We start from the raw sequence: 14,781 nt of genomic DNA, 5'->3' as shown, positions 1-14,781 counted from the left end.
TGATTTAATGTGCTGCACGCAACAAACCTAGCAGGTGACGGCAGATGCTCTGGAAGCCACCCCTGCATTAACGTGGCTGGTGGGACTTGCTGCCGAGGACCGCAGGGTTGCGATGGCGCGGGATGAGGCTGCCATCAGAGGCACGGCGCGTCCCGACGGCCTCCGATGTATGGGTTGGGGGAGTCTGGGCTGTTCCCGGGACCGCTCGGGAAAAGGATGGCAGTGCGTCGGAGGGACCCCAGCCCTCCGAGGTCTCCCGGCCCGGCGGGGCGGTGCTGGGGGCGGGCTGCCCGCCGCGGCACCTGCCGGTGGCGGCCGCTGCCGGGCTCCGGCGCCCTCGCCCGGGGCTGTGAGCGCGGCGCCGGCGCCGGGAGCTGCCGGGGGGGGCACGGTGAGCGGGGCCGCTGCCGGCGGGGAACCGGGTTCCGGGGGACCGGGGGACAGCGGGCTGGCGGCGGGGGATGCGCGGGGTGCGGTGCGCGGGGAGCGGGGGGCGGGCGGTGCGCGGAGGGAGAGCCGCCAGCGCGGCAGCCGGCGGGCAGGGGGGTACCCGGGGGGTGCCCGGGGGGCAGGGGAGGCCGGTGGCCCGCCGCAAGGGCAGAGGCGCCCGGGCGGGCAGGGCAGGGAGGGCTAACAAAGGGCGGCGGCCCCGGAGCCCGGCTGGCACCGGCGGAGCCTCCCGAGGGAGGGCGGTTGGGGGGCGGCCGCCCCTTCCCGTTCCAGGTGCCGTCTTCTTGTTCGGTCTTTTTGGAGGCTCCGGACGCAGGGAGGGAGCGGGCAGGGAGGGAAGAGAGGTAGGGTCAGACCCCGCCGTGCTGTGCTTCCCTCCGTCCACATGTGAAAGCTCGTTACTCGGAGGGATTCTCCAGGTGTGTGATTTAAACCCCATCTTTTGGCTCCGATTGCACGGACATCATTTAACTCTCCTGTCTGGCCATGCTGCAGCTGGGCGAGGGCTGCGGTGTTTGAAGGGTCCCTTTACAGCACTTTCTCTTGAGGAAATTGCTGGGCATCCGAACAGCAGGAGGTTTCTCGTTTGCGCGCTGGCAGCTGTTGCATGTTTTAGTAAGTAGTGTAGTGTTCTTGGAGGTAGCTCTGCTGGCATGCACCTTGCAATGAGATACTGGGACAGGAGCGGAGAAATTTTATCACCTGGTTGGAATGACCCACAGACTCCTTAAAATGGCTAAGAACAGAATTATATTCAAGTGTAACATTATCAGCTAGCATCCATCTTTGTAAATTTGGGAGGAATGTGACCCACAGACCTCATTTGCCCATTTGCCTTTGCTCCAGTTTTCTCCTCTGCTTCTTCTGCTCAGAAGGTCCAGAGATGTGTTTTTCTGATTCCCTGCTATAATGCCTTTTTAAGACTGACCTCTGCATGTTCTTCTGACTACACCCAGCCTTAAATTTCCTATCCCTTCAGTGCTCCCCGCCCATTGGGTGACACCAGCAGCACCCGTTGAAGCACGTACATTTTTTGTCCCAAACTTCAGTCGTCTTTTGCCCAGCAAGCAGTGGGGTGAATCTCAGCAGCCCAGTGTATTTTCTCAGCAGTGGAGGCTTGACTCAGGTCCTGCTAGGCGCTCGTTGAGATTTTCCTGAACTCCGGCAGCAATCGGTGCCCTAAAACTCCTTTGACTAAGAGAGGTGAAGTCCAGGCCAGCCCACAGTGGTGAGAGAGAAGGTTGTTCCTGCAGGTCCATAATATGAGGATTTAGAGGATTGAGAGTTTGTTGGTGCATGTGGAATGGTGCTTGGCACCTGTGGTTCTTAAATCGACGAGGGAAGTTCAGTTTGACTGAAATAGGAATTACTGTAATTTTTATAGGAAAGTTCAGGCTGCCATTTAATAATCACAGAGGCTTTTCTTCCAGAGATCAGCAGGCCATAAGTTTAGATATAAAACATTGCGAAGAAGCCAATGACTACATACACAGTCAGCTCCAGCCTCCTTGGCATCGCTCCGCAGAGAGGGCTGCTGTCGCCGCAGGTGGGAGTCCTGCGTCTGGGAGATAGACAAGCTGCGATGCTGCAGCAGCCAAAAGCCTTGTCAAATGTCCCTGTGCTCAGTAGACGGCAAACAAACAGACCCTGGATTTTTTATGAGAAGAAAAGCGATGTGACGTAGAGCCCTCCTCCCTCTGCGCAGTGGCCTAGCTCTTGGCAGCAACAGGAGAAAAGCCGCGTCCTCACGGTAGGATGCAGTCAGCGTCAGTGAGCAGATGGACTCGAGAAGGGTGCTGTGAGGGAACAGCAGTGATGGGGAAAACATCCTTCCCATGTTTGTTTAGTTAGGGAGGACCCTGCTTTAATGATGAGCCTTCTGGGTGAGCAATCATCCTTCACTGCAGTGTTTGCAGAGCATCTGGCACAGTGGAGCCTGGTCCGTTCCGGGGCTTCCTCACCTCGATGGCGGTATAAGTAAATAAATAAGCAGGATATGACATCAAACTGGGTATTTTATAATGCCACTCTTCCCTAGCCCTGCGTGAGTCCCACCAGCATTTCCAGCTTGGCTAGCATTTGTTGAGATAAAGAGTTATCGTGGCCGGCACCGGGTGTAGGAGAAGGGGTGAAGGCTGAACCCCTGTTCTGAGGGCCCCAATTCGACACACACTCAGCAGAACTAGCGTGATGAGTTCTCAGTGCTCACAGTGGCAAGCTGGCTGACTTTAATGGATGTGGGAGTAGAGAATGGCTTACGGTCAGCAGGATCAGGCCCGCTGTAGCCACACTGTGTATAGTCCCAGTATTTCAGATGCTCGAGTCGCTGGGAAGGAAAACCTGTTATCGACGCGGAAATGGAACAAAGCTGATTTTTGCTAGCTGCAGACCTAGCCCCAAATCTGTGACAGGTCAGACATTTGAAATTAACTACTAATTGCCTGTTACAAATGCTTATTCATGAATGTCCCCAAGTGGAAGCTTATTTGTGCGCTGGATTCCTGTACGAGTGCAGTTGGGAGTCTTGAGTCTCGCCACACAAAGACTACTTTTATATCACCGGGCGTACAAGCAAGCTGCACAGTGGGGATAAAGCGTATTGCCTCGGATGAACAATACCTAGAGCCCGGCTAAACTCCTGTAAAGCAGAGGAGAGACAATGACAATGTTTCCCTAATTCTTGTACCAGTTTTAGACAAGCCCTGACTCCGCTCCAAAAACAGGATTTCACAGCCTCCCGCTGTCTCAGCCATCCTGTCTGACAGTCTCCGGGATGCCACTCTCCCTCATTTTGCTGGTGGCAATCAAGCAGAGGATGGGTCACCCTTCTGTCACAGAGACTGCCTCTCTCTTGTGGATGCAACAGGGATGTTCCCCGAGAGTCATCTGTCCTGCGGAGGAGACCGAGAAGGATGCAAACTGCCGATTTGCATGCTCATCTTCGCAAGCATTTCCCTTTTCTTGGCAAAGGCTGTGTTAAAAATTGATGATTCACTCCAAAGAACCCAAAGTTGCAAAAGGATATAAATATCTAAAACTTTCTGACATCCAAGTGGAAAGAAGAGACACATAAGGAAAGACTATGTATGTTTGAAAGCGGTGATTTAGGGGAGTTGTTACCAAGTTTAACTTGAGTGAAAAGCTCGGCTAACCATGATGCGATGCATGCTTCCCTGTATTCACACGAGAGCCACTTCTCTAATTAATCCTTTACATTCTAGTTGTACCAGTGCTTGAATTAGTGTCACTGTCCTTTGGGTTTAAATAAACGTGAAGAATTTCAATCATCAGTTGTTCTTGAGGGAAGAGGGTTGGGTGGGTTTTTTTGATATCCTACAGCCGAACTGCTGTATCGGCTCAGTGCTAGTGGTAGGGAAAAGGATCAGAAGGGTAAATTTGTGCCTTTGAAAGAGGAATCTGATGAAAATGAAACCAGCCCACTTCACCCTGATTAGATTTCATCATGTTCTGACTTCAGAATGCCTTCAGCATCCTGGCAACAAGGGTAAAGATTTGAGAAACGTCCAAAAGTTAAATAGGACACAGTTCCTATGGATTATTAGTGGGTTATTTGGTGGGTTTGGGTTTGGTTGTTTGTTTTTTTTTAAAAAAAATCTCATCTTTACTATTCTTTCAGCACTTAAAACAGCGTTGAAGAAAAGTATTCAGCCAGACAATAAAAATAGCCAGGCCAAGTGCTCTCCAGCAGTGACCTGATCCCGTCTCGTGTGTTACGGAGGGCACAGATTCCTCTGCAGTTACAAACAGGCTCCAGGCTGGAGACAGACTCCATTTCAGACTAATTTAAGTAAAGTACGTGATGATAACTGATGGCCAGTGCACAGCACAGTTATGGTGGGGACAGGGCCCCCCGTGCAAGATGGCTGCATCCTAGTCGTGCCGTGGCAGCTTAAGTCTCCCTGCATAGATAGGAGCAAATCTAGCTCTAAAAACTAAGCTACAGCCCTGATGGGAAGATCAAGCCTGGAGGCTGTTTGTCTTACTGTTGTGTTTTCCCGTCTAGGCGAGGAGAAGGAAACCATATTGTTACGTAGCTCACAAGTTCTATTTAAGCGGCTTTCCCAACAGTTTGTCTGTTAAGCGTACATATTGGTCCTGGCTGTTCAGGCAGATTATTAGATCCCAAGTGCAGAGGACAAGGAATGGGGTAGCAAGCATTTTAAAGAGAAACAAGAAAAAGCATGGGTAAAAGAAGGCCTAGCAGCAGCATAGAAACAAACCCAAAATCTCTCCTGTGTGTCAGGTGAGGGGCAAATATAAATCCAAATATCTTCACTGAGCTACATCAGTCAAAAGACCTGGCACCATCATTGTGTTTCACCCGACGTGAACTCCTTTTTGTGACGACGATGCAGAGGAAAGCCGGGTCTCTTTCCGGGCTCTGGCGCGGGCATCTTCAGCAGAGTCATCTGGCAGAAGTTAAGCTGGGCTGGTTGCCTTCCCTGGTTTGCCGTGCGGCTGCACGCGAGGCGGTGTTAGCACACCCGATGAGATGGTGTACACCACCACCCAGGGGCAGGAATGATCTGCGGGGAGAAGGAGAAGCTGTGGTATTTGAAGTGGCTCTTTTTTGTCTTGTGAAATCATCGTTCTATTTGTTTGTCTTCCTGTGCAGACTCATCTTTTGCCTGGGAGCTGTCTTACTGCGTGTTAATTTGAGTGCTTAACGCAGTGCAGTCCAGACCTCAGGACGGTGCTGCTCTGCATCGAGGAAGACAGCAGTTAAGCCAGCAAATCCTCTCCGGACCAGAGAGGTGTGTGTTGAGAGGTAGATTGAAAGGAAAAGATTTTACGGGGCCTGGTGGCTTTGTCGTGAAGGATGCCAAACCTTCAGTCTGGAAACTGGGGGCTATCACTGTGCGAAGCAAAAAAGGAGCTTAGTTTCTAAGTGGCTAATGAGTTTACTACCTTGTTTCTGTCAAGGGTTTTGCAGGGGTGATGCTGATTAATGTCATGTCCTTTCCCCAAGGCTATCCCCTTCCTCTTCCATCTCGCCAGGCTCAGTCTGACACCATTTATTAGGCTACTTCTCCCTGATTTGTGAGGAATAAATATTGACATTGATGGCTGCTTAATAGGATTTGGGTTTGCTGTTCGCTCTGTGAAAGAGTTTGGCACTTCTGACTCAAATGACAATTTGTGTTTGGGACTGGCTCCACCAAGACTTGATTTTGGAGGTGTTTTTTTTTTTTTAATGAGGACGGTCACGGCAGGTCCTGTGTATGAGGAGAGGCTGAGATTGGGGGTGTGTATTGCTCCCCTTTTTCCTATTGACGTGCGGGGCGGAGATTTCCAGACTGTGCCTGCAGATCACGGCATGTCCCTAGCAAAGATGCAGCTTCCTTTGAGAGGGTGTGCACACTGGGGAATAATAATTTTTCATGTGAGCTCTTTTGTTAACTTGTAAATGGCCTTCTGCTTAGCTGAGGAAGACCTCAAGTCAGAGTGCCAGTTGGCACTGCAGTGCGTGGTCATCTCCTCCGTGCTTTCTTAATGCGCTCGGAGCTGCTCTAAGGAAAAACAGTTCGTACTGTTTCAAAGAGAGTGGTTTTGGGTGGATTTTTAAGATGCGTCTTAAGTCACTTGTGAGGAAAGTCCCATCAAAAGCTGACAGGCATTTACACTAAGTGGGGCTTTCTGGGTTTCCCAAGAGCAGTGAGAGGTGCTTTATCTACAGAGTAGCACCTTCGTGTTCCCAGCAGGATTTGAGACATTTCTTGGAAATCAAAGACAACCTGTTGTGTAATTTCTCTTAACTGTTCCTGGAGGTGCCCCATTGGTACTCAAAGGCAGCACCCCCAGGGAAGACCCTGAGCTCATCCAGGCGAGTGTGTGAGTTTCCCCCAGCCTCCGCGGGTGCTAATGCAGCCCTGCAGTGCGCGCAGTAGAACATCCAAAGACCCAGCTTCAGATCTTGCCTTGAGCCCAAGGAATAATTGGGGTCTGGACTGGGGTTCATCGGACCAAAACACAGTAGACAAGGGGACGGGGAAGAGTTTTCCTGTTGGCAGCGAGTGTAGAGGAGCTCCCACACATGGGGCTGTGTACAGGAAAGATGCTTGTAGTGTCTTTTCAGCAGGAGGAAGGCAGAGGTCTATTTATGCTGCGTAACAATAGAGCTTAGTCCTAAATGGCCTGAAATTTCTACATTCCCCAGTCCTGTGACTGCAAGAAAAATGTTCATGACTTCTGTACCCTTAGCAGTTGTTCACGTATCAGTGATGATGTTACTAATCCTGTTTCTAATGTAGGCTGTATAAGACTTCATTATGCAGACGGAGACGAATTAACTCTTTACTTAGCTGTGCCGTTGAAAGGCAGTCAGTGTCCCACCAGGGGCTGAGACCTGGCTGCTGGCAACTGCAGAGGTTTTTGTGGCTCCGGTGTTACTTTCTCATCCATCTCTGTTCCGTGCTAATCAGGAGACTCGAGCCCACTTGTCTTTTCCGCCCTTACAATGCTTCCCCAGCCTGCTGAAACTGGAATAATCGCTTTATTGTTGCTTACAGTCCTCCCTATTCTTCACCTCCCTCCTGCTTCTTTTTTAAAATTTAAGCTGCTTTGTATGCATCCCCTGTGCGTGCCCCTCACCGCTGGCGGCAGGAATGTGCGGTGGGGCAGCCGGGCTGCCTTTCCCGCACCACCAGCACCAGGATCGGGGTGGCCGGCCCCCCACCACCCTGCGCTCCAGCTACCTTCGCAGGGCAGGGGTAGGTGGTCAACCCTTGCCTTTGTTGGAGGAGCCGCAGGTGCCGGGGGCCTCCGTGGCCACCAGGAGGGAGTGGAATCGGGAAGGCCGGTTCCTCCTTTGAGGTGGTTTGTGTGAGCACAGCGGGGATGCACTGAGGCACAGCACCAGGCGAGAGGGTCCAAGGGTCCCTCTCTCGTCTGATGTGTCTTGTCATGGCTGCAGTCCTCTTCCTTTTCCAAACTCTTGTCAGATAGCTCTTCACACCGTGGGACTGACAGATGCTAAAAATAATTTCAGTGACAAACAGATTTTATTTTTTTTTTCAGCCTACTAGCCAGCATTTCTGTATCTCGCCTTGGGCGCTCTCATCAAAAGTCGAAGAATCACAAGATGCTCAGAGGGAAGAGCTTTAGCTTGGGCACACTGTTGTAACTCGAATGGCTTCACTTCCATGGGTTTTGCTGCCCGCACCAATTTATAGCTGCATTTATGGATGAAATTATAAAAAAGCTGTGATAGCACTGTTGCAGGGAGACAGTAACCACAGCAAAGCCATTGCACTCTTTATTAATACAAATGCGAGGAGATGATCGGCCAGATTGCAACTCTGCTGTATTCAGCAGGCTTTTGTTTGCTCTGTGCTTTTACACGCTCTGTGGACTCTGTATGTACCTGAAAAGCTCAAGTCTTTCTGCTGTTGCTGGGCTGGTTTTGTGCCCTCCCTGGACCCATACGTTGGTTTTCCACTGGACCTGTCCAGTTAACGTGGTGCAGAAGAGGTATGATGAACCAACGGTAGCGTTTCTTGCCTCAGGGATGGATGGACGGGTAACAGGCATAACTGGGTCCTGTAGTAACTGTATTTTTCTCTTTGCTTTTCTATACTACAGTCCCTGAGAGCTACAGGGCTCTGAATGCTGTGCAAAATGATGCTGCAGGTGCGGCAGAGATTGTGTTTTGTAACGCAGCTGGCCAAATCCTTATCTCCTTACTCGATCTGTACTCATTTCTCACTTGAGCAAATCTCCTGCTGAAGTCCTGAGGAAGTAAATGGATGCTGTGTTGAGTAAAGGATTCAGGAATTTGTCCAGGAAGAGGTGGGTGAGTGGGATGGAGAAGCAGCTCATAAGAAGTAGCTTATATTCTGGGGATTAGGCATTGCTACACCCAGGAAGGTGATTTAGGCCTGTAAAATGCACTCCACCCCTCGACTTACTGCAATTAAAAGCTGGCATACCAGGAAACACTGCAAAATAATCATGTTAGAGAGTAGAGAGACAACTCCGCTGCAGACTCGAGTCGATTCTTGATGCTGAAAGTCCACCCTGCCTGTGACAAATGAGAATTTGAGGCTTTCTTCTGCCCCCTCTGAGCAGATGCTCAGATTGTCACTCGCTCAGTACCAGCCACTGAGAACAGTTTTTCAAAAAACCTGAGTTACTGTTCCAGCACTTCAGGAACATCCATATTTTCAAAAGAGAGCTGCTAGGGTAAAATTTCAGGACGTGTTCCCTTAAGGGCAATGCGTGTGCAAGCCAGGAAGAGAGATCCAGCTGTGCTGGCGGAAGAGATTAATGCCCTCGCTTGCTCATCAGTGCCAGAGATCTCATCCATCTGCCACTGGAACAGTTCATGTAAGCACTCCCTTAATCGTTAGCTTTAAACCATTTAAATTGTTGGTCTGAACTGACCTAGTTTGGTTTGCCTTTAACATATTAGGAAGTGCTCACGCAAGCCACCGCACCAGCAGATCGAGTCTGGCCCCAGCTCCTACGGGCTGTTGGAAAAGGTTCCCGGTGTGGGTTAGTCTTGCCTTCAGGTCTCGGGTCTTCACCCAAAGGCCACGTCCCAGGTGGGACACGTCTTGCCTGACATTCAGACCCCTCCCTAGGACGGCCCTTTTGTGTCTGGAAAATATCACTGTTCTGAAGGGTGAGTGTAAAAAGAGTAATTCTGGGAAAATAGCTTCTGCTTATTGACTCTCTCCCTGTGAACAAAACTGTTTTTTCAGCATGGAGGGCTTGTAGTCTATTCCTATGGAATTGTTTTAATTCTCTAATCCTAAGATGGAAACCAGTCCTTATTTTATATGAGTACGACTTTTGCTTCCTTCTTATGGCTGCCTTTCTTTGTAGGAGCTGCAGTTATTTTTTTTCATTTGCCTTTGTCCTTTAGAGCCAGGTTGTGCTTTGTTTTTTGTTCTGTAAGTAAAGGTAACTGTTATCATTTATACAGAATGACTTTTGATCAGCATGATTAAGCCTTGGGATACTCCAGAACCTGTAAAGATAACGTTATTGTTACCGGTGTGCGGTAAGCCACAGTCCTTAAAGGGACAGATGTGTTAGTGATCCTTCTGCATGCGTGAGCTCTGCAGTTCATCGTCTTCACTTCGGGCACAGCTGACTAACAGATCGGAGCACTTCGGCACCTCAGAGAGAGCTGAGCCCAATCTTGTATGGCCAGCTCTGAAAGATTGTTCCTTGTAGCCTCTTGGTCCTGAACAGCCTGTGAAGAGGGGTGACGTTATGATTCCCCAAGTAAATCCCACAGTGTCCCCAAAGGACGGTGTGACCTATGTCTCTGAAAAAACTCAAGAGACTTTTAATAATGGTCGAGAGCAGGTCTATAGATAGCATTGTTAGTCCGAGGGCAGAACAGAATGAAAATGCCCTTTCTCTGTATTTTTTTTTCCTTTGTTTTGACACAATACGTAGGTAGACCTGTTTTCTAAGGGGGTTAAAACTCTCTGAGTGCGAGGTGCAGGAAATCATTTCATTTACAAGCGGAGTCAGGGTGCAGGGCGGATTGCACTCCACTTTTTTGTGGTGGTACCATTTAACAGACCAAGACAGTTGTAACCTCTCACGTCTCGCCTCCTGAGAAGGTGAGATCTGCCCTGAGCAGGCAGAGTGCGACTCAAGTCGGTACTAACTTACACCAGCTGAACATGAGGGTCCTTTACTTCCTTTAAACTACGTCCCGAATTACTACTTTACATAATTAAGCCACGATCCTAGAAAGATTTGGGCCGGAGCTGCACAGAGCGCAGGTCACCCGTGTGGGAACACCAGGAGGCTGTAAAGGCTCCTGAGCTTGGTGGGTAGAGCAAAATCCTGGCCAGCAACAAACCCAACTTGTGCATGGACAACCACCGCGGTAAAAGCCTAGCTACGCACAGAGTTGGTGCTGTGGCACTGGGCATTTGGAATTATTATAGGAATTATTATTCCTATAATAAAAGGGATGACCTTTTATTATATGTCAGTGTGTACAATCCAGGAATGGTGGCTCCAGTGACTGAAGAGGCAGGCTCTCTGGGTGGTACTGTGGTACAAACAGTAAGCTATAATTGAGTATAACCGTAAACTTCTCTTACAAAAAGCCAGGAACTGACTAGGAATAAAAGCTAATTTCTCAGCCCTACAGGTTCTTCCTTCCAACTAGGCTCCAGGTCTTTTTGGCAGGGCCACACAGGGAACCGTGCACTCCAGCCGCCGGCTCGGCAGCACAAGAAAAGGCTCTGGGCTTCAGGGCTGCGTGCCCAGCTGCCTGCCTGCGCGCCGAATTCACACGCGCTGTCTGAGGGCGAACTACTCATGCAAAGCAGGGGAAGGCCCACATTTCAGAAAGCGGTGATTTAGGGTGTCTTTAAAAGGGTGGCAGTCTCCGGGGTCGAGTTCTGGGTGCAGTGGAATGCCTATTGTCAAACCTAAAGACCAAAGCAAGCGCTACATATTGTGGACCCGAATGCAGCTGGCACGAACCAAAAATGTGCATGTGAGTGCCTTTCTAAGTACCCAGTAATCCTCCAGGGCAAAACGAGGATTAGGTCTCTCTCACAGACAAAGAGGGAGTTCATTTTCTCAAAGATCCCTTGGCCAATACCAAATGAAGTGAGGAACCCAAATGAATGCGAATACTCCTTTCAGATCTCTGCTTGCAAACAGGTACGGCGCCGAAGCAGCTTGTTTGTGCGTTTGTGTGGGTCTGTGCAAACACAGCGTGGCCAGATTGTGGGATTGAGGTCAGGTCAAATAAAACCCATCCAGCCTCAGAGAAAAGGGGAAGCCAGAAAAACACTGGACAAGTGGGACTAGATGGTATTGTGCGGTCGCAATGCGGTCTCCTTTCTCCAGATTTTTTCTCGGTGGACCTGAAGGTCACTGCTCATTGAAGTTGTTTAAGTTGGAGTTGCGCAAGTGAAGAGCCCTCCTAGAAGGAAAACTGTGAGTCTGAATTAATTCCAAGTGACTTGTCAGCCTCTGTGTTTCGTTGCCCTGAAATACCGCATGCTCGGCATGACCATGTAGGAGCCATTAGATCGAAAGTGACGGGTGCTTAGATGTGAGATGTATCCATCTAAAATTTGCCATCCCAAGACAGCTCTGGGATTTCTTAGCCCTTTGATTTGCCTTCGAGCAATGGCCTGTGCCTTTAGAAAAGCGCAAGCCGCCTCTGCACTGTTCCTGGAAAATTTCTTCTTTTCCCTTTTGGTGATTAGCTTATGGCACAAAGGTCAAGTCTACTAATCCCGTTTTAGCAGATATCAGCATGGATGTGCCTGTGATGCATACAAATAGATTTGTATTAAATAGTCCCGTTTCTTAGAAGGAGCAGCCAGCAGCACTCGGAATGGGTTTGCTTTGCGTGGTTTCTTTTCCGCCTGAATCCAAGACATGGATATTATTGTTTCTACTTGAAATATGGATCTGGCTGCAGAACTCTGGGAAGAATACCTAATTCGGGCCCAAGATTTACGTGCTCAATGAGCCTTATTGAGATTTCAGAACCTGCCTTGCTTTGTGTTAGGTTGAAAAAGTCCTTCAGGGATTTTCACAGGTGGAACCTGTTGCATTTTGCGGTGTCCATGAAACAGCCTTGAATTCCTTATCTGCCTCATTAGACTGTGGACTTGAACCTGGCTCTTCCCCATCGCAGGTGAGTGTGCTAAATGGCGGGCTGGAGATTTTACCCAGGAAATGAGAGACTTTTCCCACCAAAAACTTCAGTTCAAACTGCATGCCTTCCAAGGAGAAGTTTCAGTTCAATTTACGAGAATTTTTCTGATGGAAAAAAATTGTTTTGTCAACGTATTTCCAGGTGGTCCTGGCTCTTTGTCTGGCACAGAGGTCCCATGAGCACAGACTAACAAACCTGTGCAGATGCTGCCGCTGCCAGCGGAGACCCCCGTGTGCTCTGTCCGGGAGAGGACCTGGGCCTTTGTGCTCTGACACACAGGGCACTTCCACTGCAGCTAAAGGAGATTCTGTGAGCGTGACAGATATGTGGATTACGGGCTATTTCTGGATCAGCCACGGGAGGTAACAAAGCAAGAAATACGTAAGCAATCCAGTCTTTTCACTTCAGGCAGAGCAGGAGGATCCACAAAGCAGCATGGCCCACTGGCGAGTGCAAGGTTGGTGCTCGGGATGAGCGTGGTCTCTCTCCCCTTCTGCAGCCCTGCCCGGAGCTTCCCTCTCCTTAACAGCACAGAGGAGTCAGGAAGGTTCACTGTTTGCCAAGAGATGGGGGACTGTCGTGGAAGCGGCGTTTTCATTTACCAGGAGACGTAATTCCAGCTCATCAGCTGCTGAGAGCTTGCCTGTAGCCTGCAGGATGAGGATAGCCAGAGGTGAAGCTGCCGGACTCTCCTTATGTCACTTGGCTGAGCTGGGGATCTCAGGACGCCCTGTGACATTGTGTAACACGGGGTGCTGTAAGGATAAAACTGCAGCCTTAACTCCTTCGTCTCCCTCCTTGTGGGGTTGTCGGAGCCGAGTTCTGCTTTGTTGCTGCTTCTCCTTATTTTTGTGTCCGTGCTGTGCTGTTGGCTGTTTCTGTAGTGGAGGAGGGTTGCCTCTTATGTTCTGATTTAAGACAAAGGGACGAAGTATCAGGAATTGCCTACAAATCAGTGTAGAACTTGGAAGAGGAGCTCCTTGCTTTATTCTCAATTTCAGAAGTGTCAGCGCGTGAGCAGTTATTTTTCTAGGAAAGCTTTTAATTCTGATAGTGGTTGATTATAAACATTCCTGTTGATCCTGAATGATTTAAAAATCAGAATTTAAGCTCCATCCTCTTTTCTAGGAGTAACGTTGGGCCTTGAAGTAATGAGACATTAAAAATTACTATAACCTATTAACATTTGAGAATTTGATCCTCTGGGCCTTAGTTCTTCTATTACTGTGGCAGGAAACCTGGTGTTAGTTTAAAATAAGTAATCATGACTCCAAGAGATGGAACCATTAGAAAAATACCCCTTACGATTTTCTTTAAAAAAACCAACTTAAATAATTTTTAAACATAGTTCCAGGTGCTGTTTATGGATGATCTCAGACATATCCTGGACTCATTCCTGGAACTACAGGCAGCTAAGCAGAAGAGCAGAGTAGAGGATGGTAGTGCAGACAGAAGAAGCATAAGGCTGATGTGCTGGAAAACAAATGCTATGAGCAGACAAAACTTGAGAAATTTGGTTTTGTACAGCTTCCCTGTGTAAAATCTCTCTCCTCTTTGGGAACGGTAGCCAGGCAGCTGAGCTCACACCGCAGCATTTCCTCAATGAGAGCGATGATTTATGCTACTTCCATTACTCAGGGAACTATTTTTATGAAATATGGAGTTTGATTCATTGAGAATAATATCTCTGCAGACCCTGGCTGAAACTCGTCAGATGGTTCAGGCATAATTGTTGGGGGATCTACTGGGCACAGGCACGCACCCCCACTTACTGTCTAGGCTTGATTTAGGGAACCAATCAGTACTGGAATGTGGCAATTGTAAATAAGGATAAGGAAGACTGAAGAAAGTGAGAAAGAAGAGCCAAGAGCCCAAAAGGTTAAGATAAACGGTATGAAACGTTTCAAGTATGCAGGTAACGGGAGGTCAGCGCGGGAAGCAGATAAGGCGGCCAGAGGAGGTCAGAGTCGTCTGTGGTCAGAAGCCAAGGATCTCCCTAAAACAGCGATTGCGTTCTACAGGGATTGTGACGGCTTGGGAAGGACACGAGACATCAGATGGCAGCAACGGGCAAACCGGTCTTGTAGGGAGATGATTAACAGAAAATGAGGCCACCTGTGCTTTCTTGTAGAGCTCTGAAGAGGGTGGTAAAAAATAGGGAAATGTTTCGCTGATGTCTGCTTCGGAAAAGGCAGTGCTGGGTGTGCAGAGGAGATGCTGCTGCCTGGGTCAAGAGGCGCTGCCTCTTTCTTCTGGCGGCGGCTGGCGCGCTCTGTGCAAGGCAGAGGCCACCAGGCTGCGGGGCAATGAAACTTCTGAGGAGCAGGCTTTGCTTTAAAAAAGGCTTAAATCTGTAGCATGCATTCTTTCACTGTTTGTCGAGCAATCATCAAGAAAAAAATCCTAAAAGGCCGTATTTTTAGATGAGGGAAAAGCTGAGCAGAGTATCTTTGTACGGCTACTTATTAACATGCGTGGTATTAAATACCAGAGGCACAATGGAAGCAGCAAGTATAAATAACAATTCATAATTAAACATGAACTTTGCAGAAAAGGAAAGATTTCAGAGGCAGCTGCCAGCCTCAGGTGGGAGGTAAAGGAGTTTTAAATAGACTGCGCGAGGTTTCCAGTCTCCCGTTTGCGAGCTTCAGAAACAA

The 14,781-nt window shown here is 49.1% G+C and overlaps 1 protein-coding gene across 2 annotated transcripts in view; it reads left to right on the top strand.

Moving 5' to 3' along the window:
• Positions 1-341: 341 nt before the first annotated feature.
• Positions 342-14,781, top strand: part of SHROOM3 (shroom family member 3) — a 50,885-nt gene continuing 36,445 nt past the window's right edge. For both annotated transcript variants that reach the window (XM_074588684.1, XM_074588683.1), the window contains exon 1: positions 342-391. The gene's annotated coding sequence lies outside the window, so the exon portion shown is untranslated. The remainder of the gene's footprint in view (positions 392-14,781) is intronic.

Source organism: Larus michahellis, chromosome 5, assembly GCF_964199755.1.
Source record: "Larus michahellis chromosome 5, bLarMic1.1, whole genome shotgun sequence".
Taxonomy (NCBI): Eukaryota; Metazoa; Chordata; class Aves; order Charadriiformes; family Laridae; genus Larus; species Larus michahellis.
Note: the sequence above shows the minus strand (reverse complement) of the source record. Positions and strands in the feature narration are given on the sequence as shown.